A 26,429-nucleotide genomic window follows, 5' to 3' on the forward strand; every position below is an offset into this window, starting at 1 on the left:
GAAGGTAACACAGTCCTCTGCCTGTCTAGTATTTTAGCTGTATTTTACTGATTTAGGGGTATGGCCAGAAATATATTATTGTTTCACTATAGGTGAGATGGTAAATTCTTTAGAATAAATATGTCTTTTCAGGTCTCTCAGTGAAAGGCACAGTCCTGAAGACACACCCTGAAGTGTTATTTAATTTATTATGGAGGAATAAAAGGCAAGAGTAAAAATAAAATCCCATCCTTTTAGCATTGTTAACTGTATCATATTCATAGGCTTTACTAAAAAATTCATATTCAAACCTGGAGTTTTTCCTTTATTGCTCAAGGTGGATTCTCATTTTTGTAAAGTGAGAAGAGTTCATTCTTATTCCCAAAATATAACCTGCCTTTGTATAATGTAATCTTTAGTCCACTGCACTGTCTCAAATAGAGTACAGAGATTCCATCACTAGTCAATTGAGAGAAATAAGTAACTCTAATAAAGTTAGATTAATCCTACTTATTTTAGGAGAGAGTAAAGATTCTTCTCTCTTTCTATTTACAACAGAAAGCACCTAAATAATTCACTCTGATTAGACAACTCACTTTGAGGTGGCTCAATTTAGATGAGATAAATCCTAACTTTAAACCTCCTGCATCTGTTGTTTCAACTGAATCTCTTGCGAAGTTACAAGCTAAGGACTAAACTAAATTAAAATACTGTTTAAGCTGCCATTACATTACATAGTACAAGTTGACTTTTCAACCATATCCTTTCACAGGAAAACTTTACTTTTCTATTAAATTCTGCTCTTTCATTATCTTCTTTGTATAATGAGGAGAAGGATACAGAGACAATATGACCTGAAATGCTATTACATTTTCCATTCTGTGGCATTTCACCTTAATACCATTACAAAACACAAGACAGAATTTTATTTTCTAGACTTTGGCAAAACACTGCACATATTTAGATCTTAGAATTTTATGGTAGTAAATGCTGGTTTTATTTTTGGGATTTTGACATTCTTTATTTTCTAGAAGATTGCAAATTAAGATACAGTTCCATAATTTTATTTGTCTAATATCTTAAATACTGTATAAAGTACATTAAGACACAACTAGAATACTATTAATGAATTTAAAAATTCAGTACTTAGCTAATCCATTGTTTTCATAGAAATTCATCCCTTTTTTGCTGCTAGATATTTACATTTAAATGTGAGGTTATGGCTTATTTTTCTCACTGTTCCACATTAATATATTTTTGCAGATACGTGCTTCTAAGATATGTAAAACCACTGAAAGCCACAGTCCTCTTTTAGCTCTCAGTTGTTCCCTGTCAAAATGGAAGGAGGTTGATATTTCATCCTGTGCCCAGTTTCACTCCAATATTTAATCAATAACTTAGTTGATGGATGACAGCCCAAAGCTGAGAGAATCTAAAATGATGTTGAAGGTCAGATTCAAGACTTCAGAATTACCTTGACAAATGGGAGAAACAGTGGGAAAAAGCTGAAAAAGGGTAAATACAAGCTCAAGACTGATACGGGATCAACAACACAACATTTTCCTGGAAAAAGGATTTGGGAATTACTTTTGATCACAAGCTTAAGATGGGATAAGTGCCTGATAGGAGGTAATGAGCTGGAAGATTTGTCAATAAGGTAAAGGTAGAAAGAGAACTTCACAGAGGAACATCAAGTTCAAAAAAAAAGGCAAATATAGAAAGTGTACTACAAAGGGAAGCAGGAAGAGGTGACCAAGAAGGAATAGAGATTCACTGTCTGAGACTGCAGGAATGTGATTAGGAAAGCCAAAACCCACCTTGTACTGAATCTGATGAGTGCTTTGAATGGCAACGAGATATCTACAGATAGAGCAGCAGTAAAAGATAGATTGGAGAATGTGTGGGCTGCTGAAGCAGACAGAGGACCTGGTAAAAAGTCATGTGGAAACATCCTAGGTAGTCCATAGCTTCTTCTTTCTGGTCTTTACTAGTAAAATTTGCTCTCCTCAACCCCCTGTCCATCTGACTAGTGGGAAAGTCTGGAGCAAGAAGGATTTGCCTTGCTTGGAGGAGAATTCTATTAGGGAACATTTAAGAATACTGGACATACACAATTCCATAGGCCCCAATGAAATATTCACACAAGTGCCTAAGGCACACGGCTACTATTACTGCAGGATCATCTCTAATCACCTTTTAAATATCTTTTGCATAAATATCAGATTTGTGGAAAAACAAACGTCAGAGACTCTTGCTGGCAGGAAGAGAACAAAAAAACCACAAGTATGGGATATTCAATGTAGACTTAAGGAAATAATTTTTTACTGTGAGGATGGCTAAGCATTAAAACAGGGTTCCCAGAGAGGCTATGGTCCTCCCATCCTCAAAGATATTCACAAAGCAACTGGATATGGTTCTGAGCAATCTGCTCTAGCTCATCCCACCAATCTGAACTACCCTGTGATTCTGTGACTGCAAACAAATTCAAATGCTGCATTACAAATTGCAGGGTTGTGGGTTGTGTTACATTTCCCCTCATACTATGCACTGACCTGCTTCCTCTGAGGTAAAAAATCCTGTATTGTTTGCACAGCCATGTCAGATTTTTATTTATTAATATTAATTTTGTATTATTTAGACAGCTGCATGATTTTATTGTTGTTACCTCATTTGGATGAAAACTTACATGCTGATTTAATCTGTTACTTTGGTTTTAGTCCTGAAACTTTCCTACAGTTTGGATTTCTGATTGCCTGAAGAACTTAAGAGACCATGGCAAATCAATGGAAAAATTATAACATGGTCTTTTTCTAATCAATGTGATTTTTTTTTTTTTGCTTCATTTTTTTTAAATTTTAATTCAATCCAGTGTAACTTAACTTTCCATGGCAAAGATATTTTACACTGCCTATGTACAAGTACAGAAGCAGTGCACTTACCAAAGCAGATGGAGCTATGTTATTGTAAAGGGCAAAAAGGCAGAACGAGGAACATTAGACTAAGGAAATCCAGGCTAAATATTGCATAAAAGTTCTCAAGTGTTTGGTTTTTTTAGATTTTATTGACCCAAAGAAGTGACCAGTAGCTCATTTACTTGTGTAGTTTCAGACAATATTGGGTATTATACCATATCGAAAATATTGCTTGGGGAGAGGTTTGTCTAGATAAGATGAAGAAATTCTTTTCTGTCTATTAAACAGCCACTACTGGAAATTTTTGCCACTGAGACAGTGTGCCCATAATGCCACAATGGTAAAATATAGTTCAGTTTGTCATGCTTTATTTATAAAAAGAGAAAGTCAGTGTTAGGAAATAATTTAAATCCAGCACTTGTAACTTCTCCAGTCCATGGAAACATAAATAACTACTTCACATGACACTTCTGTTGTTTCAGAAGGCATTATATTATGCAGGATCAAAGGCATCTGCAACTTTAAAGGGTTTTATTTAATCTGTGAATTATTGCTTTCCTTCCTATGTATTAGAATGAGCTACTTATCTGTATTCAAAAAGAGAGCTATAAATATTGGTTCAATTTTAAGTAGTTGAAGAGATTTATAGATTTCAGTGAGATAAATAATATCTGAAATTTTCCTTCTAAATGGTATTACAGGTTAATGTTAGGGACAGAACCTTTTAAAACTGTTTTACATATGTGCTATCTTATAAAAACAAACAAGCAAACAAACATAATTTTTGGAATATTTTGGTAGTTCCAGAAAATATATGCTTGGCTTTAGGTATTCATAGGAAAATTAGTTCTTAAATTCATGCAGGTTTACATCCTGCAGGTTTAGCTGTCTACATTAAAAAGGCTCTGTGACTCTCCATCCACAGGCATCTTCTCCACACGCTCACTTGGTTCAGATATTACCTACACTGTTTGATTTCATTTGACTTGGCAGAACTTGGCCCCTAATCAGTATTGCTTTCAGATGTTGCTCAAAATATATGGTGGCATTATCCTGAAGGGTCTTATCTTTTCATTTATGAGTGGGCATCCTATACCTAAAGATCTGTAATTAAAATTTGGAGTGTTTTTGGTCAATATGGCCTCATTGATCCTCTTTTTCTTTGTTTAGAATAACAAGTGGTCATGAAAACATTGTTATTGTTATCTCCATAGCTTTTAGAGGACAAAATGTTGATTTTGGTTTTTTTTTTTCCATGAAGGGGAAAAAAAACCCTGAACAGGTAATTCAACCAGATTCTCACTTAGCTGATCACTAACACTGATAGTATTAAAGAAGTTCAGTCCTAAGACACAGTATACTGATCCTTTTATAAAAGATTTTAAAACTACCAGTGCAACATCTTCAACAATTAGCCAAGTCTTTTGGTGATTTCTCTTTGAGTCTAAATATTGAAGTGATGGGTAATCGGAAGTACATCAGGACAAAGGCTTCTCCAACAACAAAGGCACATCCCAGTGTATGGCTCATACATCACAGAACACTTTGGCAGTATGTTCTTACACCCTCTCTTCTCACCTAAGACAACCCTCATGGTTTGTTTCTATATGGCTGAGATAATGACTGTGGTCAATTAAAGAAAGTCACACAACAGTGTTGCTATTTTACTTTTTTATTTTTTCAGTCATAACATCGCACTGGTGATCTCAATCAGGTCAGACATCCTGTCAGAGCCCAGTCTTGACACATCAATGACAACACATATCAGAACAGTCAAAAGCTTACAACATGTAATAAAAACTGAATTGAAGTCACGCATGCTATCCTCTTGTGGCCTGAGTGGGATTGTAGGCAACTGGTGATTTGTAGGCTCCATTACTTCCCAAATGTTCAGTTCATCTAGCCCTTGGCAGGGTGTCAAGGACAAAGAATAATCAGTCTTCAGGTGCTGCTTTTGAAATCCTATGCCCTACGTTTCCTTCAGGTGCCTCATTCTTTCCATGTTGTCAAGATCCATTGATGAAAGCTGACTACTTTCAAAGGCCTCTGACAAGTGAAGCATCCTCAATACATGGAGAAAATTATATTGTGCAGTCGGTACTCACAGAACATACCCTGAGTGATGGATGAGTTACTGCTCGGCAACATGATGGTGCGCTTCTCTTCTAGACTCGAGACAAAGCCTTAGAACAGCTAAAGAGGTCTTGGACCCAGGAGGAAAATGATCACCCTGGAAAGACACTTAAGGAGTTTTTAAACCTATTTCAGAGTTCCCATAAATCTGGCTGCTGTCTTATGGATGGCAACAATATCCTATTCTTACAGCAAATCTGTGCATTTAAAATAGGGAAGACATACTGCAGAAGCATGAAAATGATGTGAAAATCGATTGTACTAATGCAGGGCAGTGCTCACAGAGCAATAGCTATTAAGAAGACATTTCTGTTTTAATACATTTTTTAATCCTTTTAATATAAATACTCTATGCAGTGTAATAAAACATTGCCAACAGATAGGGATTTAAGATGTTTCTCTTTATTCCCTTCTTTCTTCATTTTTTATTCATAGCAATAGGTACACTATTCTTTGAAGGCAATTTGAGTAAAAAATCCAGTGATATTGCTCTTAATGCATAAACTTGAATACCAATTCAGAGGCAGCTAAACTTTCTCAGGTAGGAAGATTTAAATTTTGTACCCCATGTTTTGGGTTTTTTTCATAATCTGTATTTGGTTTTGAACACTTCTAAGCTTCTAGAGTTTTTAAGATGTGGTTTTACTATTGTTTGACATGTTTTTCCACTTCTCCTTTTTTCCAACAAAAAAGCCCCACCCCCCCAAAAAACAACATCAACAAAACAACAACAACAAAAAAAAAACACACCAAAAAAGAACAACCAAAAAATCCCATAAACATATAACATATGCTATATGAACATATAAACATATGTTCAGATATAAGCAAGGACATAGGTGCAGCTGGTAGGCTTTCGGGACCCTTAATTACTTTATGAGTGTAAAATCACTGATCTGAAAACCTTTGTTTAGAAAACAGGTTGCTGTTTTTTCAGGAATGCACATCATAAGGCCAGAGGTAAAAGAATGCTGAAGGTAGCACTGGTCTGCTGAGCAAAGGTAAAAGCATTCACCTAGAATGGAGTAGAAAAAGACTGTGTGTGCTTTCCTGCTCTTTTTAATATATCCATTTTAAAATGAATATTATTGGATCGCAGAATCATACAATGGATTGGTTCGGAAAGCACTCTGAATCTCATCTAGCCCAACCTCCTGACATGGTCAGGGACAACTTCCACTTAGCTGTGTTGCTCTATGCCCCAGCCTGACCTTCAACACTGCCAGGGATGGGGTAGCCACAAATCCTGTGGACAGTGTCTCACCACCCTCACAGAGAACTCATGGGAGTGTATTGGAATAAAAGATCCCAATATTGCCAGATGGAACATGCTTGGGCTCGTCTGGCCTTGCTGCTGGACCAAAGGCGGCAGCTGTGGTGGTCTCACACCAGAGACACCCTTGGCTAGCTGGGTATTGCAGCTGGCGCTTGGGAAAAGTCCAGGCAAGCAGGAACTCAGGTTACCTCTGGCGGAAAGGCTTTAGGCAATGGTGAAGGAAAAAGGAGACGGGTCCTGCTGGAGGGTTTGATCCAGAGCTTTATTCCTGGCACACAGACCTCTGAACATTGCAACAGCTCCAACAGAACCCCGAACTGCGTGGTCCCCGGGTCTTTTAAGCCTGGGGAGAGAGGGAAGGAAGCGGTAGGTATGCCACCAATCAGGTAGGAGGGGGGAAGTCTCAGGGGACAAGTGACACCTGGATAGCCCAATGTCCCCAGGGCTGAGAAGCATCTTTTGAACTTCGCCAATCAGACTATGCTCTTGCTGGAATGTTAAGATTGGCAGACAGCACTTAGCAAGGGGGCAAGGGGGAGGGGAAGAGAGAGGTTGTTGGCACATCTGAGGGAGGAACTGGGATAACTGAAACAGGGTATTACATCACACTGCAACATCAGTGGAGTAGCAGGGCAGAATCACACTTCTTGACACTCTGGCCATGCTTCTTTTTGGGGCTGCAAGCGCACACTAATGGGTCTTGTTGAGCTTCTCATCCACCAATGTCCCCAAGTGTTCTTCAGGGTTGCCCTTAATCCATTCTTCATTGAGCCATATTTTTGCTTGGTGTTGCCCTGGTGCTTACGTAGGAACATTCACATGGCCTTGTTGAACTACATGAGGTTCACACACGCCCACATCTCAAGCCTGTCCAGGTCCCTCTGGATGGCATCCCTTCTCTCCAGCATGTTGACTGCACCACACAGCTTGGTGTTGTCAACAAACTTGCTGAGGGTGCACTCAATCCCTCTGTCCACACCACCAACAAAGATGTTAAACAGCCCTGACGCCAACACTTGCCCCTGAGGAATGCCAGTCATCACTGGCCTCTGCTTCATATACTTCACATAGTTCCTATACTCCATACACTTCATATACACATCCTAAAATTGCTGCGCACAGTTGCCTGGGGAGGGAATGGATTTTGGAACTTTTATCATACAAATAGGGGAAGATTCTTCTTCTTCTTCCTTCCCAGTTTCTCTAGGTACACACATTTTATACATGTGCAGGAAGCACAAAAAATGGCTGTGGGAAGCCCTAGAGAAAGCAAAGACATATATCTTAGTATCCTTTAAACTAGGTGAAGTATCATCCAAGAAACAAATTGTTTTCTCCCAAGCACCTGATCAGTAAATAAACATATGTGAGCTGTTGTTGTTGTTTTAATGTGGTTGTGCAGTATATGTTTGCAAATGCAGGACTGAACCATATGTCAACATTTGCCTTTATGTACTCCTGGAGGCTACCTGCACAGGAATCAGTCAAGTAACTTCAAAATGGCTATAAATACGTGTGCCTCCCATTACGTCTCACACAGTTATATGCACAGTGGTTGCCTGGTGCATTGGGCCTAATTTACATATCTTGCCTTTTGCAAGCTGAACATAATTTGGTACACTGTTTAAAGTTTATTATTCCAGTATCGTTTGATGTTCTAATTTATGTTGTGTGCCAGCATTTAATTTACTACTAATCTTTTAAAGAATTGAGTAAGGATCATAGTAACCTCACTTTGTAAAGACTTATGTAGAGAACTGGGTGCTAGCTCAGTTTAACAGAAGTTAGAGTTGCAGTTCATTACAGAACAGGGAGCTCCAGCTCTATTGAATTACTGCCAGGGAATATTTACAGGCTACAGTCATAGACTTTACCCTTCAATCAATGTTGGTCTGAGGGAACACTTCCTGAAGTTTGTTAATGCATTCTGCTAGCCTGACAAGTGGGTGTAAGCTAATTCTGCCAACTTCAGTACCTTTCTGAGTGCTGCATTGAGGCCAACAAAACATCCAAGTATTTTTTCTGAATAAACAACTCATCAAAACATATGAGAACAGAAGGTTTCAAACATAGCATAGCAATTGGCACAGTCATTTTAGAGTTAATTAGATGCACAATGGTACTTTATTCAAGCCCCCTAGACCAAGGGCCATCTGCATAACAATATTATATCTCTTATAGCCTCCTTATAACTCTATCGAGATGTGTATTAATGTCTCTCCCTTTACTGTGTCTGTGAAATGGAAAGGGAGCATTTCAATAGATATGAATAACATCCTGAAAAATTTTGCAGTCAACAGAATATGCTTTTACATTCTGTTCTATATATATGTTGCTGTTCTCCACCTTTTTATTCCAGCTGCTTTTTAGCATTTGGGATGTCACAATTATTGGTTCTATTGAGGAATAGCACTTGAAAAAAAAAAGGGACCAGAGCTCCAATGAAGTAGCACCACTATAAGGAAGAACAGAAGTGCATATTTCTCTAGTCTTTATTCTGTTACATGTCATGGCTTTTTTCTGAGACATAAAGTGTCTCAGACTTCAGGGAGTAAGTGCATCCTATATTTTCCTCCTTATCTTGTGAGTAAATATGAAAAATAAATACCATATGCCTGTTAGTTTCTTTTACTGATGTTGGCTGGTGGGTGGAGTTTCAGCTCTCTGCCTGTCAGGGGAGAAAGTGCAAGTGACAGAAATCTGCTGCTTATGTCTGCCAGCAGTAAATTACCATCAACTTGCTCTCCAGTTGCTACAGTAACTGGGCCAAAGACATACAGTAAGACCCCATTCTTTCCTTTAGCTCCCTATGGAGTTGTACAACTGTGGTGTAACTTCATTATGGGTCATCTGTGTGAGACAACTCCATCTCACCTTACCAGGGCGAGGCGGGCCATGGTGAAGGGACAAAATGCACCATGACAGAGTTGGGTAGCTCCACATATTGTTAGAGACATTTGAGAGTAAGATAGCTTGGAAAGTGGGGTGAGGTTTAGTATAAATGTCATACCAGCAGTTGCTCAAAGCCATGCAGTATATTGACTATGTCATTATTTGTACCATTATTGCAGCAAACAATTTGCTAGAGTGGGAAATGTAGTAATTTACACTTGGGAAGTTTCTGTCTAGAGTAAGAAACCCTTACATTATAAGTTAAACTGTTGGATTATTTGCCCCAATTTAATTTTGATTTAATTCCAGGGACAATTACTGCTATAACTTCAAAAGACAAATTCAATAATCAAGTAGTATATCATATAGAAGAATTTTGGCTTTTAAAAAGGGTGCATTAAATCTTTCTAGATAATCGCTCAACTAAGCTGAACAGATGGTTAAGTATAGAAAAAAATAAATTTTTTTTATTATTATTTAATTAACTAGAGTAATATAGAGATCTTTGGCAGTGAAGAAAACCAAACATACAAAGCTGCAATAGCAAAGGTCTAAGATATTAGAAGAAATCATTATTGTTCAGACAGATTTAAAAAAATCACAGTTTTCTACATTCACATCTAGAAGTAATTTCTTAAAATTAAACATTTTTTCTGCTTAATCAAATATATTAAAAACCTGGTTTTTAGTGTAAATTGCTACCATATACTTGGCATGACAGGTCTCATGCCATAAGCAGTACTGATGAGCAATAGGAATATTTCTGGTATGCATCAGAACAAAGATCTATATATTGTCCCAAGTCAATACTGGGTAATCTGAGCTGGCCTGTGACTCCTGCTCTGCAATTGTACTGTCCTCACTGGTGGCAAGCAAACTCTCAAATTTTGTGTAGTCTGTGGGAAGCTTAAGTGGTTTTAGGGTCTGAAATGGGGAATTCTCCTTATATGTTATCTATTTTCCTCTCCATTAAGAACATGGGGAACTGGTGGGACATAATCAGTCCACTTAGGACTCACTCTGTGATTTTCATACAGCATTATAGTTCAATAGCAGTGAAAGATACAGAGAAAGCAGGCTTAACTTGTTCTAACCCCTCTTTCTAGAGAACATTTTGTATTTTCTCTAAAATCAAATATTATGAATATTATGTGAGCATGATGTTGTACCACAGCCATCACATAATTAGGCAAGAAACACTCTCTTCAACAAATCACTGGAGATGAAAAGATTTGTAATTCTAATCAAATACAAATTTTGTAGATCCTGTGGTGAACTTTGAAAAAGTGTAGATGATTCTCCATCCAAATTTGGATGTCAAAGGACTGTAGATGGGAGATAGATGTTGCACTGCTTCTATTGACAATTATTGTTAAGCACAAATGAGAGAACAGCTCTGTAAAGAGTTATATCATTACAGGAACATACAAGAGATGTGCAGGGCTACAAGAAAACATATGTAATCATTCTCTGGAGTACCTATAAGGTTTTCTAAAGCAAATATTTTTCTTAACTTTCCTGGGTGTGGGTGCCCCCCAGATATTAATATGTATCAAATTAGCTGATTACCAACCTAATTTCTTAAATTTGTAAATACTTTTCAGATACACTTGAATATATCAATTACTGAGACATAACCTAAGGGAAGAGTATAGAACCAGAAATCAGTTCTGAAGATAAGGTGAACAAAATGTAAGCTTTTCATTTGAATGTGAAATTTATTCTCAATATGAGAAGGAGAAAATATCCTTACCAATCCAAATAAAACTAACAGGAAGAGGTTTATACACACCATGTCTTCTTCAGTCTTATGTTGGTAACACAATTAATTTGACATTCACGTGGCAAAATGGTATAAATGATGGTTATGAGAAAACATTCTCTATAAAACACAGTTAATAATATATTCTGTATAAGACTAATGCATTGGATTTAATGGAAGTAAATTCTCATTCTATATAGTCATAATTCAGAACCAGTAAGGAAAACAAAAAAAATATTTTCAGCTAGTGCCTGGAAACTGTAAAAATAAGTTCATTTGTACAGATGAATGGCTTTCAGACTCCATGTTTTTCTGGATCCTTGTGGAACATGAAGACTGTGATCCCTTGTTGCTTTTTTAAGATGGTCTTGAGTGACTGGAGTTCCTGCTCCTCCCAAGAGTCATCTGTGTATTAGGAGGTTTGACACTCATGAAATCAGTCCTTAATTATTTCAATGAATTGCAGCAGTTGGAAAAGCACATGATTTCCCCAATTTGTATTAAAGATCTCATGGTGCTAGTTCATTAGTACCCAACAGGAATAACAACCAATCATTTCTCAGCTCTACTGGGGATTTCATATCTCATAATAAATGTATTCTTTAAAAAACACCTCAACAAAATAAAACAACAAAAAAGCTTAGTTTTTGTTGCTAGTTCAATTTTTATATCTCTTTTCAAGTACATTCACCTTCACTGTCCCATTCTCTATTCAGATTTAGCCAGGATGAATATCAATCACAACCTTCATTTCTTACTTACCGTTTGCCTGCAGTGTGTATGTCCTGCTTCACTGCTATCCTACTGCCTACTGTAAACCACATACCTGTATATTTTATTTGTTCATGTCAATAGATTGAAGGAAAAAAAACACAGGAGAGTATAAAGTGACAAACTCATTTCCATGGCTGAGAATTTTCAAAAATGCCTACTTATCTAAGTCACAGGTAGTTCAGAGACCAAATCCTACTGCCCTTCACCGTGATTCTAAGTATTTCTCAGTGCAAAAGGGTCAGATTTACACAGGTATTTGAGGGCTTTAAGTTTCGTGTAGATGCTTGGTCAGATTTTCTGAAAGTGTCTTGCTAGTCCACTCATTGAAATTAATGTCTCTGAAATCAATAAAATTTAAGTACACTGACATTTCTAAGGAGAGAAAAATACAGCCGAGTATCTGCATATTTAAGCACCTCACCTTTCTGAGATACATTTGAAGACCTTGCTAAGAAGCCAGGTCATATACATACATGCTTTTGAAAATGTTAACTTACTTCACTAGTTCAGATCCATTTCAGGCTATCCTTGAGCAGCTGCTATTTTGACTACATAGTGGCCTTAGCAAAGGGCTACGGCCTCAGAGAGTATTAGCAAAAGGTTTCTTGTTTAGTCTGCAGGTAAGGAAATTGCAGATCACTCTGTGAGTGGGAAGTGTCCAGTGGTTGCTAATATCACTTATTTCTCAGAGAAAGAATTATTTTTGAAAACTGCTGAGCCTCAAAATTAGATAACTGTCTCATCTCTACACTTCCTGTCTTCACCCTGCCCAGCATGATCAGCTTTGCACCCATTGCTATTCCCTGCAGACTGCTTTCTTTTTGTATGCTCCAGTAACAAGAACATATTCTGTCATTGCCTTTTAGTCCAGGTGCCTTATGTAATCATTAAGCCAAGGAAGAGGGGCTGTGCCATGCAACATACAGGAATGGAGGTTAATTTCTTAAGCAATAGTGAGATAGAATAGCAAAGATACTGCACTGTGAAAGAACAGACATAATTATGGGAAAAATTTATTTGCAAAAGAGACATGAAGACTTTTCTTCACTTACCTTCTAAATTGTTCATCTGCTTATTAGACCTGTATATTCACACACTAGTATACAGATGAGGATAGGAATGTTGAATTGCTGGCCACCTCTCAGAACCAAATGTTTTCAGCACTAACTGAGCTTCCTCATCCATGATTTCTGTTGGTCAGCAGTCAGAGTGTGCATTTATAAAACCCTATGACAGACTCATAAACCTCTAGTATGATAAGGTAGTTGATTTTGTGCAGTAAAGGACTGTTCTCTCTCCACACAGGAGAACAATACTTCATTTCACAAGTGTGGAGGGGACATCTATGATTCAAATGTACTTCTTTTTGTTTAGGGCTTGAATTGAAAGAAGATGGGGAGACAAACTTAATATTTTTCTTCTATTCTTCATGTTTAATGGGAGCTATTTTCCTTTAAAAGGAATCAGTGATGTACCACAAGGCAAGAGACTTCCAGGTATATTATCTATTGTATAGTTAGCCACAGGGATCTCTAATCCCCTGTCCTTTTCCTTTTTTGTTTCCCTAGAATTTGGGTGTTATTTTGTACATAATAAACAGCAAAAGTGGGCTTTATAGTTACTAGATTCCAGCCTGCTTGTATTTTTAATTTTCCAGGATATATTGATATGATACATTGAGCACTCTGATCATCAGAAAAATTCTCAATTGCTATTGTTTCCTGTTAAAGATGATGAATTTAACAAAGTAATGGACTAAGTTCTCTTATTGTCTTACTCTGGGGTAAGAATAATGAGTTCAACAAGAAGCCCTCTGTTACTGCCACAGCTCCTACAGTACCTATTGTAAAAAAAATTGGGTAAAAGCAAAATTAAACTCTAATCTCTCTTTAAATATCTGTGACAACCCTATTATACACCACCAAAGTCATCTTGCTCCATCTGTTCCACCCTTCTCTTCCATTTCTTCTACAGTATGCTACACTTCTTTTGTCCTTTACTGTCATTTTGCCTGAATCAGAATGGAACCATGGAAGTTAGATAGAACTCCCACAATTATTTTCACCCTGAATTTTAGATTGATTTAATAATGTAAAATATAGGCCATCATGGTCCTCTTTTTTACTGAGTTGACAAGAAGAAGTTCAGAAATAATTTTTCTCCTCACTGCTTTCATATCTGAATCACATCATATACTTAATACAGTACCTTATGTTTATGTCCCCTGGGTAGTGGTGTCAGCAGAGGACATGAGCAAACTGTGATCCTAGAGGGAATAAGTGGTAAAGGTAGTAAAATTTAGAGTCTGGTAAGAGTGACAGTATAAAGCTGGTCGAATTTTCCACCTGTCTGGGGCAGGAAATAATTTCTAAAACTTACATGTGAAGTATAGTTAATGAAGACAACAAAAATTAGGAGTTTCTTAAAGAGAAACACCCTACAAGACAGAAGGTCTTGGAGTGTGTAAAGATTTATTACAAAGCAACACAGAATCTATAGTAGAGAATAGAATTGCAATATTCTAGGCAGGAAAATATTCTTTTTATCATTTTAAACTGAAACATAGTCTCTAAATCATCTCGACTCGTTTGATCACAGTAATGAAAACTTTGACTCAAAATTCTCTTCTCAGGTGCTTCAAAGTATGTCTGTTTTTTAACTTACACCAGCTGACTCCCTGATGTATACCAGAGCAACTGAAGTCAAAGTCTTCACATGTTCTTCCAATGTTCTTTCCCCATTATGTTAATCTAGTTTTATTGCTGAGTCTGCTAGTTGGTTACTGTTATTTTTACTGATGTTGTATGTCCTCTTGCTGCTCATGAAATCAAATGGCTCTGTCACTTCTGACTAAACAGGAATATAACCTACTATCATTTTTTCATACTGCATTGCTTAGGAAAACATAATTTTAAAGAGCCAAGAGTTGTACAAGTGTTAATTTAGGGGCTTTTTTCTAGGATGTTCCCTGCTTAGAGTTTTCTAAACAGTTTTTCTTGGGAGCAATAAATGATTTTTAAAAAGAAGGAAACTTTGTCCCTTCCACAAGCTATTTTCAATGAATTGCTGTTCTCTCCTGACCAGTTTGTGAAAAGTTCACTAATCAAAATTTGTGCTCCTTCGTATGTCATTATTACTCATTTGTCAACATATCATCATGTTTTAAAGTATACACTATGTGAGGCTTAATTTTCTGAGAATAATTGCATAGAGTAGAAACAAAAATGTCATCATTAACATTCAGCACCAGATGTCCAGAAACATAGGGAACAAAGAAAACAGAAACATGAAGGTAGTAGATGAAAAGGGTTGTGATGGGTTCATTAGCCATCACATATAAAATTTCTTTTTTGGAGCATCCTAACTAAAGCATGCTAGAAAATGCAGTGTCATGTAACCATCTATAATTATATCTGAAAAGGTTTGATCATTTTTCAGCAAAATACAGCAATGACCTTACATATATGTTCTCACATATTTTAAGGAATGGAATGAGAAAAGAAAAAAAAATTCTAAAGATAAGCCAGCGTACTAGCAACTGAGAATAACTTCTTAGCTCATTTAAGATAGCAAAACTCCATTGTCTATTGCCCCATACCCACTGAGAGAAGGAATTGCAAATATGAATTAAGGATTAGATGTAGTATCAAGATACCTTGAAACATAGAATAAAAAGAAAAACAAAATCAGAAAAGGCAGATTCATTTGGGAAAAGGCTAGAAAGCTAGGGTAAGACAAAGTCATGTAACTTCTTGATTTTTAATAGCTTTTTCTACAGCAGGGAATAACATAGCCCCACAGTGTTAGAGAGTAATAGCAAAATATAATATTTAAATAGCTGGCATTCTATGTCTATAAAAGGAAAACATATACTACAGTGAAATATTCAGGTTGATTAACAGGTTCATTCAATACTTAAATCATAATAATATGTCCTGGTGTCCTATTTGGAGCTGCCATATTGTCTGTTAAGAACTGAGCATCCAGTTTGAGGATGAGCACTTTCCAGTAGCACTGGAGGCCTCCACAGACTTTTGCAGCCAGGCTGAATGAAAAGTTCTTGAAGTGTTGATCAAAAAACTTGATGTTCTCTCATCAATCAGCTTCAGATCTTAGCTTTCAGGGAGCAGCAGAGGCCTCCAGGAAAACGAGATGAGATCAGGGAGGACAAGGCAGGAGCAGTGAGCTCACAATTAGGAGTAGCAAGTCCAGGTCAGGATCAAGGCTTGAGATGGTGATCAGAGTCAGAAACAGCCCAGTGACCACACAGCACCAGGCACAGATAGGGGAAGCACAAACCCAAACACGGGGGTAGCTGCAGTGCTGCTTCACTGTAGTCTAGGCGGGAGCTGGTAGTACGGCTCCCATGGAAAAAGTCGTGTATGACCTTGTTTTTAGCATCTTCACAACATTTCTTACCAGTCACCTGAGACTTGATCAGCTAAATTCCTCAACTCAGGCATCTCCTAGGAGGGAGATGTATTCCAGACCCTGGGAGCTCTCATAAGGCCGCGCTCAGGAGCACCCACAACTAATTAATGCAGTCCTTCAGGAAATTGCTTATCCTTTCACAGAGGTTCTCAATCAAAGTTATCAGTGCCATGGGGGTTGTGTATCCCAGCCTGTCCCACACCAGTCCACAAACTAGGTCTGAGAGAAGACAGTGACTACAAAACATAGCTACAGGGAAGCAACTGGAGCTACTGCATGGCTGCAGGAAGGTGCAGCACCGCATTAACCTGCACTAGGGACAGGTCTATTTGCAAGTGGAACTCAGCAGTTCTAGATGTTAAATTTCACAGCTGTGTCCATCCCATGTGGTCACCTAGGCTGGATGCACAAGGCAGCAAAATTTCAATGGCATAGCGTGCAAAAATCTAGGCATGCCCAGCTCCCTCACAGTGCCATGCTTCATACCAAACATGAACATTCCTGGCATGAGACATTGTGGTTCCTTTAGCTTGAATCTTCAACATATGCCTGCTGCAAGTGGATCTCTGGACAATTCATCAATTTATAGGTCCTTGCTACTCAAATATATGAGGAACGAAGCCTTTTACTGACAGTAAAGAAATGATCTTACTAGTTGGCATCAGCATAGTTTTTCATAGTGGCTGGTAGGTATATAATCTTTCTATACAATCTTTCCAAATATGTAAATTTTGTGCCTTGTGAAATATTCACAAATAAAAATATATTTAAAAAAAGCAAAATTATAAACCACCAAACAAAACAAATAAGAAAAAAAACCAAAACAAAAAAAATCCCCCAAAGACCTCAAAACTTTGTAAAATGAAATAAGTTATTGTTTTTATTTTTATTTTATAGGAATTTTCTAGATTTTTACAGATTTTGGGATGGCTTAAAAAAACCACAAAATATCAGCTACCAAAGTTTCTTTGGCTCATGAAATAAGAATGGGTCTTATTATTAAGATTCATAGGCCTGGTCATTTTGGTCAAATGTCCAGGAGAAAAGTGAAAGGGCAGAACACTGTCAAGATCAAATACTATCCCTGAGGTCAGAAAATACTGTGGATTTATTTGTTTTCTTCCTTTTCTTCACATTTCATTCTCTACTTGAGCTACATTACAAAAACATGCAATGCTCCAGAGACAGAACTGTGTGAGAAGGCTGAGGTATCTGTTCTTTTTGTTTGTTTGCTGATTTCTTACCTCCAAGGAGGGACTTGCTGTGGCTGCTATGATGTCTGTGTGCACATTTTGAACTAGTACTTGCCTGTTAAAAATACATTCAACAAGGTGAAACCCACTGAGTGAGACTGGAGTATGGAGAGAGATAATCACAAAGTGTGAGGTTATTCACTCATTATAGCACATCCCAAGATCATTTTAATATTTTCTTTTTCTTCCTCAAGTCAAAATTCTGTATTTAAACACTTTGAACTTCTGACTCTGACTGAGGATCAGAAATTCTTACATGTAGTCCTTATTGACCTTAGGGTTCTCATGTTTTCACCCCAGCAAAAACCAGGACAAGGGTCAAGGGGATTGAAGGGAAGAAAAGGTTCAAATTTTATTAAGAAAACTAAAACAAGGAACTTTTTTTTTTCAGAACTTTCAGAGCTGTATTTCATAACAGCACATAGAAATAAAAAAAGGAGAGAAAATATTAACCGTCTAAATTTCATTTTGCATACTATTTGCTCTTTCATTTTTCTTGACTTAATAAAAATATCAAGATCTATTTTCTCTTATTGGGGTGTTGGGGAGGGCATTGTGGTTGTCCCTCCACCTTTTAACTGATGAGTTAATATTCAACCAAATTCAAAAGGGGGATTTAAGTCTCTGGGGTAATTATTAAGTTCCTACAGTTTACCACAGAAAGTCAGAAAAAGGAGTTTAAAGCAAAGGTTCTACAAGGGTGTACTACTTATCAGATATAGAAAACTTCAGTGAAGAGAAAGTCAACAACAATGCCAAAGCTGCTTCAAGTGGAGGACGTGTTATAGATAAATAGACTGGTTTGGATTGGAAGAGACCTGGTTCCAAACCCCCTGGCGTGGGCAAGAATGCCACACATTAGATTACGTTGCTCAAAACCCCATCCAACCTGGTCTTAAACACTTTCAGGCATGGGACAAACACAACCTCTTCTGGGCAACCGTTGCCAGTTTTTCACCAATGTGACAGGAAAGAATTTCTTCCTGATAGCTAATATTAATCCACCTGTTAATCTACATTAATCTAATTTATTTTAAAGTTATTCCCCCTTGTTCTATCATGACATGTCCTTGTGAAAAATCCCTCCCCACCTCTCTTGTGATCCTCTTTGAGGTACTGGAAGGGTGCTATAAGGTCTCCTCTGAACCTTCTCTTCCTCAGATTGAACAACTCCAACTTTCTCAGCCTGTCTTTATAGGAGAGGTGCTCCAAAGCCTCCAACCATCTTTGTGGTTTACTCTTCTCCTGCTCTGGAAGGTCCAAGTGTTTCTGGTTTTGGAGCCCCAGAGCTGGATACAGCACTGCAGGTGGGGTCTCACCAGAGCAGAGCAGAGGGGCAGAATCCCCTCTCTCACCCTGCTGACCACGCTGCTTTGGATGTAGCCCAGGATGTGGTTGGACTTTTAGGCTACAAGTGCATGTTGCTGGGTCATGTCAAGCTTCTTGTCCACCAAAGGGACAAGGTACCAGTAAACTCGGAGAAACAGAACCCCTGCCTATATGGCTTACTCTTTCATGCATGGGACTGTCATTGTCTCTTGCATAGGGACCTGGCCGTCACATTGTCCTCCTGGATGCCTTGCCATGTCTCTGGGTATATTGCACAAATCAGAGCTCTAATAAAAGCATAATCCAGGAAATGGATATTTTGGCAGCACTAAGTTGAAATTCAGTGCTCTATTGGCCATCTGTGTTACAGAAGAACTCTCACTGCACAATACCTGGACATCTCAGCTAAGTGGCGTAACAAAAAGGGATTAAAACCCCCTAATGGCAAATTATGACACTTCTTATTTTAACAAAACCTATATATTGAATGGCAGTCTTTTCACAGGAATCAGCAATTCTTTTGTTTGGATTTTCATAACTGCCACATTGTCAGTTTTTCCAATTTTAATACAGCTTTCATAAGTTTTGCTGAAACTGAAACTGAGTTGGTGAATAAGGACTTTACAATTAAAATTGTAAAGCAGGTATGTCTTATTCCAGTTGGCATGCATGGGGGATATTTCCACCATACACGCATACCTGGTAAGACAGGTTTCGGGTTTAAGTACACATTGGTCCCCCAAGCCCACACCTACCTGCCTGCCCATTCCCTGCCTACTCTCTGCCTCCTTGTGCTTCATACTATAATTAGTCTTCTGTGGTGCCATGCCCCCTGTGGGTCATGGGCAAGGGTCTTCTGAAGAAGTAAGAGGTCTTCCTCAGGTGTTTGGTGTTTGACTTTTGTCTCTGGGCAGGTGTAACTGACTCCCAGGTCAGTTTGTCCTGGCCAAAACCAGAAGCCTGGTTCTTGCTGGCTCCTTAAGCAAAAGGTTCTACTTTATGGGTTTGAACTATACTTGAGTCTTGCTTTATTGAGTTTTCACAATATACATCTTATCTTTATGGCTTTTACCTAGCACCTATATTCTTGTTTCCGCCTAACAAGTTACATTCCTGGTACAAGTTGTGTTCTGTACTTCTGCAAACTTGCTAAATAAGCTATATATATTTCTGTTTTCCTCCACCCACCTAGGTACATTATATGCTTCTAAAATTCTGAATTTTCATAAACATACATGTTTCACATATCAAAACACCTGTTAAACACAAGCAATTGCACAACAAAAGTAACTCTGTTGTAACATAAAATAAAAAAGTGTTTAACTCTTGTAGCCTGGAGAAAAGCTTGAAAATGGTACCTGAATTGAATTTTTTCTTTAAAGTATATGCAAACACACAGATAGGAAATAGAATAATTAAAATTGCATGAAATTATTATATAGATGCACAGTAATAAATGATTAAAATATACAGATATCCATTAAAATCACATTATATCAATGCAGCATCATCATATTCTGGGGCCTGCCTGATGATTTAGTATTGGCAATATTTTTATCAATACAAACAACATTTCCTTTGCTAAAATGCTGTTCCAAAACTGCATCTGGTTTAAATTGACCTCCCTTTATTGATTTACATCTAACAAGGATTCAGCCCAGTATTTTAAAATTTTTTTCTTCTAACTTAAGGCACTTTTAGTAATATAAATTGATTACTCATAACTATACAACCAATCGACTCATTCTGTATTTTATATTAATCCACTATTTGTAGACTGCCAATGAAGTTCATAAAGATCCTTCTCATAGTCCATTAATATTGACTCTCAGATTTAATGAGTTCATTGCAATAACCATTACTGTATTATTAAAATGCAGAAGGAAATGCAAGCCTGTTTCATGCAAATAAAGACTGATATAATTAATCAAATGATACTTTTATTATTAGCATTATCATCACCATCCAGCATTTAATAGCCCTGTTTTATGTTTCCGGATTACTTTGTACAAGGCACTATACAAAACCAACCGGTATATGAGCAAGGTATAAGCAAGTAGCAGGACATCAATTAGACAGGAACATTTAAGAACACACTGACACATTACAGATTAGTTAAGCAGATATTTTTGTCAGTCCAACAAAACCTAATTTTTTTTTTTTTTTTTTTAATTTAAGGCTTGTTTTGTAAGTAAGATTGCTTTAATCTTTTTTTCTGGTAATAGCTGGAGAAAAAAAAGGGCTATCTAAAGCTTTAATCCACATTCTTAGAATCAATTTTACATTCATCATTTAGTCACACACCCTTTTGTAATCTTTCTTTTTTGGTCTGTGTGCTCATTTCTCTAATAGCATTGTGCAGCAGTTCCTCTTTCTACCATAACTCAGCATAGATCCAGAGATACACAGGGACAGGGTTTTGTTGAGTCAGTAGAAAATAGACTTACTTCCAGAACACTCTTTGTTATTTCTCCTATGATATTTGATCAAATAGAAAAGTGAACATATTTTTCAGCTCTGTTAAAGAAAAAACAGAAATGTTGAAGTAAAAATCTTGGTTCAGTATTTCCAGATATTCTGTCAGTGGTTTTTGGCTTTGGCACCAAAACACATGGTGATACTTAAGAATCATACAACATAAAAAATATAATAGGGAGGTATTTTGGACTTCAGCCCTCTCAGCTCAATACTTTGGCTATGTCTGCATGGCTGTTTCAGGTGCCATTCTCCCAGCACTTGGCCAATGTATTCAGGTTTCTGAAGTGTGGTTTCTGCAGCTACAGCATTAAACGTACCTGAGAGAACCTCTCTGACTCTGAGTCCAGCCTGTAGCCACACTATATTCTGCAGATCATAGTGACTGTATGGCAAATAGGGAATGGTCCCGCCTCCATGCTAAGTCACCAACTACTGCTAGAAATAGTTTGGGAGGATGATATTTAGCACAGAAAATCACTCCCTCAGGGAGAATTGTAATGATTTAGCAACACAGATGCTGAGCTTTCAATGGTCAGGAATATTCCTATTTAGTGTTTACCACTGTATATGAACTGCAAAAATCAGGCCCCTAACCACAGCTTTCAAGTCCCTTACCTTTAAATACTTACTTGCAATACCTACAGTCGTATCAAACCTTCAAGCTATTGTAATTACTAAATGTTTCCTTTTTTTTCTGCTGTGTGAAACCATTCCAAATTAATAACCTAATAGATAAGTTATTTACATGGTTTGTCAAGGAAGGGCCTGATCCTGCAGGTACAATTTTAATAGGTATTCTGTAGAAAAGTACCTTTGTTGCCAGATGAATTAAGTACCACTTGACGGAATTGCATCTCCCTCACACCCTATGCCAGTAGTGGATTTATTTCATAGTTAGTGAAGAAAAATTTTGTCCTCTGAGCCAAAAGAAGGCCTCTCTCAGGTCTGCCAAGAGCTGTGCTAAGCCTTTCTTTCTTGGGAATCATTAATTGCTTATTTCCTGGAATGACACTTTAGAGAGACACTTGTAAATGCACAAAAAATAATTATTTACTGTGGGAGTCCAAAATATAAAGTCTGTGTTCTAGCTTAGTTTGAATTCCTGTAGAAGTAAACTGAGCAGAAAAAATCAGTTTGATGCTGAAAGCAAATTAACCATGTGACTTGGAAATGTAGACTAATTCATTTTTATAGGGCTTGGGGCAGGAATCTGTCACATTGCTCTCTGTGAGAAATGAATGCGAATGAAATTGGTGCATTTCTGCTGATGTCACAGGGCAATGATGATTTGTCAGAAGACCTGTCTTACAGGGTATTGAAGGTATTGAAAGCTTTCTGATGAATTTACATGTTCACTCAGATACTTAATGCTTTTTCGTGGACTGTTAACATTTTCAAAGGCATACATACACATCAGCAAGACCCACTTACATTCTCATGGTGCAGCTGGATGTCACAGTCCCAGCTGTGCTGGGCAGTCTAAAACTATGGGAAAGAAATTATCACTAAAGATATTTGCAACCTACTTTATTGTCTCTGCTTCAGGTGAAGCTCTCTGCAGTAAGACCTGTGCAGTTTCCCAGTGATAGATACATATGTGAACTCCTGTACTCCTGAATGAGGAATGAATTGTAGCTGCTGTTAGTTCATCTGCAATGTACTTTTCTTTCATATTTCTTGCCTTTTTAGGAAGATTCTCATAGAAACTATTGCCATACTTCAAATATTGAATCTGCTTTGTGACTTCTGAACCTGAGCATCACCTATAGCCACTCCCCAAAATTATACATGGGTAGTGAGATCCAAACATACAACTCCCAGGGAAGTGGCTGAGTCACCAACCCTGGAGTTATTTAAAAGATATGTAGATAAGTCACTTAGGAACATGGTTTAGTAGTGAACTTAAGTGCCAGGCTAACAGTTGGACTCGATCACCTTAAAGTTGTTTTCTTTCTTAAATGATTTTATGATTCCATGCTTAGTTTCAGTAAACCAAACTAGTAAACCAATTCAAAAACTGTTAGCTGATCTGACTTTATAAATTTTATTTGTGTCTTCATAGAAAGGTTGTCAAACTTGTGAGTAATAGAAATAGGACTGGGTATTTTAAAAGTTACTTAGCAATACTTGATGGATCTGACACAAGACCAGGGAATTTTTGACAGACCATACAAAATCCTCTGACCCACATCATTATTCTCCCAGGGATAGCTACAAGTTTCTTGAACTGTAAATGAAATCAGCTTGGGGATAAGCATATTGGAATTGAGTAGCAAAAGCAAAATATACTGGTAATCCTGGCATTATTTACTCTCTAGTATTTGAGTAAAGAGAGGAACTTTTAGTCCCAATATATTCTAAGCTGCTACTTAGAATTCTCTGCCTGTAAAATAGTGTCAGCTACTATATTACTGATATTCAAGAGGAAAGGAATAGCACTTTTAAAATATTACTGCTGTCAATCTCTATGTTGTATCAAAGGCACAGTAAAATGCACTTAGATAGGTGTACAAAAGCATGTCTATTGCTTGGATAAATAGTTTAGATTGTTTCTATATGTGACAAAACTGTGTTAAACTATGCTAATAAAATATTAGACTACTTCATAAACTTGGTTAAATGTATTTTCAGAGGAAAGTCTGCCTGACTTGACTAAATTTTTAAGATTGCATTGCTATTCTGGCTGTAACTTTTCTTCTATCCACTATAACATGGCAAGCAATATTTTAAATGGTGTAATATTTTGCTAAAAGTATTATCCCAAATGTGTTCTAGTATATATAATAATGTCAGGTTAACTTATGTGTTGTTATTATTTCCTATTAATTGTTGGGGTTTTTTTTCTGATAATAAGTTCTTTTAAATGCAAGAGCCTTTCTTACTTCACTTGTTTGGGAAGAGTGTGGCCACCAGGTTGAGGGAGGTGATCCTTGCCATCTACTCAGTCCTAGTGACACCACATCTGGAGTAGTGTATTCATTTCTGGTCTCCACAGCTCAAGAAAAACAAGGAGCTACTGGAGAGAGTCCAGCAGAGAACCACAAAGATGACAAGAGTTTGGAGCATCTCTTATGAGGAGAGACTGTAGGAACTGGACCTGTTTTTGTGGAGAAGACTGAGAGAGATCTCGTCAATATCTATAAATACCTCAGGGCAGGTGCCAAGAAGGTGGTGCCAGACTCTTCAGTGATGCCCAGCAACAGGATGAGGAGTAATAGGCATAAAGAAAAACACATGGAGTTCCATCTCAACATGAGGAAGGACTTCTTAACACTGAGGGTGGCAGAACACTGGAACAGGCTGCCCAGGGAGGTTGTGGAGTCTCCCTCTCTGGAGAAGTTCAAAATCCACGTGCTTGTGTTCCTGTGTCACCCACTCCAGGTGAGCCTGCTTTGGCAGAAGGGTTGGACAAGAGGATCTCCAGAGATCCCTTTCAACCATAAGTGTTCTGTGATACTTTAAGTCACTATTTAATAAGTGAGATGGGCTGCATTCACTAACTAAAGAAAGATGATAAATTAATAATATATTTTGTAATAAGGATTGGCATTCACCAGGAATTATCAGGCTAATTTTAATAATATTTCCCAAAGGATCTTTCTCCGGATTTGATATTTTTAGAAAACTCAGTCTTTTATATTTTTCTCTTTAAAAGAAATTGTTGCAGTGACATCTGCTATCCTTTTGTGCTTTTCCACATCAATTTGAAAGGCCTGAAAAATAGAATGGGATTCTTTATTTACAGATAAGAACATATTCACTGCTTGTGATCAATAGTGTTATATCTAGAGATTCAAGCAGCTCAGTTAGAACCATAACAGGCAGAGTTTATTACCAGTAAATCAATATGATGTCTCTTAGCCATGCATCTCTTTCAAGAATCTGTATAGTATAATGATTATCATTATAAAATAAAGTCCAGTCTCTCTTTTGCTATCTTCTGGTTTTGATCTTGTAAAACTGGGAATTGATTTTCCTAAAAATCAATATTATGTTTCCACCATGTGGCAGATACACCACTTAGCAACAGCTACAGGTGCCAGCCCTTGAGTGGGATTGGGAATGAATACATGCTGAGGGAGAAATTGCTCAAAAAATTTCAAGATCAACATCTCCAGGCTAAAGAGCTATTTATTTTCTATGCCATGGGTGCAACACAGCAGCCTTCCCTGAGCAAACATGATGTGCATTTCCAATTGATTTTTCTGTTTTCCTCAGCAGATTTAACCATCAGCAAGAAATATCTCTCATTCGTATGCTGGATTTCCACAGATGTGAATAAATCCTGCTCATCTCACATGAGAGAAAGTCAAGGAAAGCAGAAAGCCAGCTGCTGCCCTAAAGATAAGTGGAAGGTTCATCTACTTTGATAATGACAGTCATACGAAATATCAGACGTTTATGCTCTCAGCAATCCTTGTCACAACTTTATTCATTTAGGCAGACTTGATACAAGAAGAGATGTAAAGAATCACTTAATTTTGTACAGGTATTAAAGGGCTATAAGCCTTCATTAGGTAGATGAAGACTGATAACAAACCTGATTGTCTTTAGGCTATGCTGTGCCTCTGAGATCTCATCAGAATCCAAATCTGTCCTAAAGCATGCTTAACGAAAAGAAAAAATACTGTCTTTTTGGTCAACTTGCTTGTTTCATTAAGATACTGTTACTGACTTCTAACAGAGATAGGAGACTTTATAATTTTTATCTTATTTTTTCCTCTAAAAAGCCAAGATACCAGGTCTTTCACAACACCACCTTTGTGAAGAGTTTTAGACAAACTGTTTATGTCTCATAGAGAGAGCTCATCCAGCTGTTTGTGTCTTCAGGCAAGTCCCAACAGGAAAGCACAATTGTATTCCCAGTGGCTATTTTCTGAGCACGAGCAGTGAAGTTTATTCCCAGAGTCCAAAGATCAAGAGTATGACTACATATGCACTACACAGGGATTTTTCAATACATCTGGAAATATTTTTCCCCTTTTTTTCCCTCTTTGTTTTTGACATTTATATTTTGTAATGTTTTTAAGAAAAACTTCACCTTTCTGATGTAAAGGCAGGACCTATAAAACAGTAATTGCCTTTTTAATAGGGTTTGAGTATCAAGACATCATCTTATAGAGAATGAAGTCAAAACAGTGCAGTGTCTTCCCAGTTTTTCCACTCAGTTTACCTATGGTAACAGATTTTCCCATGGTCCTCAGCTGCCA

The sequence above is a fragment of the Molothrus ater genome, chromosome 2 (assembly GCF_012460135.2).
Source record: "Molothrus ater isolate BHLD 08-10-18 breed brown headed cowbird chromosome 2, BPBGC_Mater_1.1, whole genome shotgun sequence".
Classification (NCBI taxonomy): Eukaryota; Metazoa; Chordata; class Aves; order Passeriformes; family Icteridae; genus Molothrus; species Molothrus ater.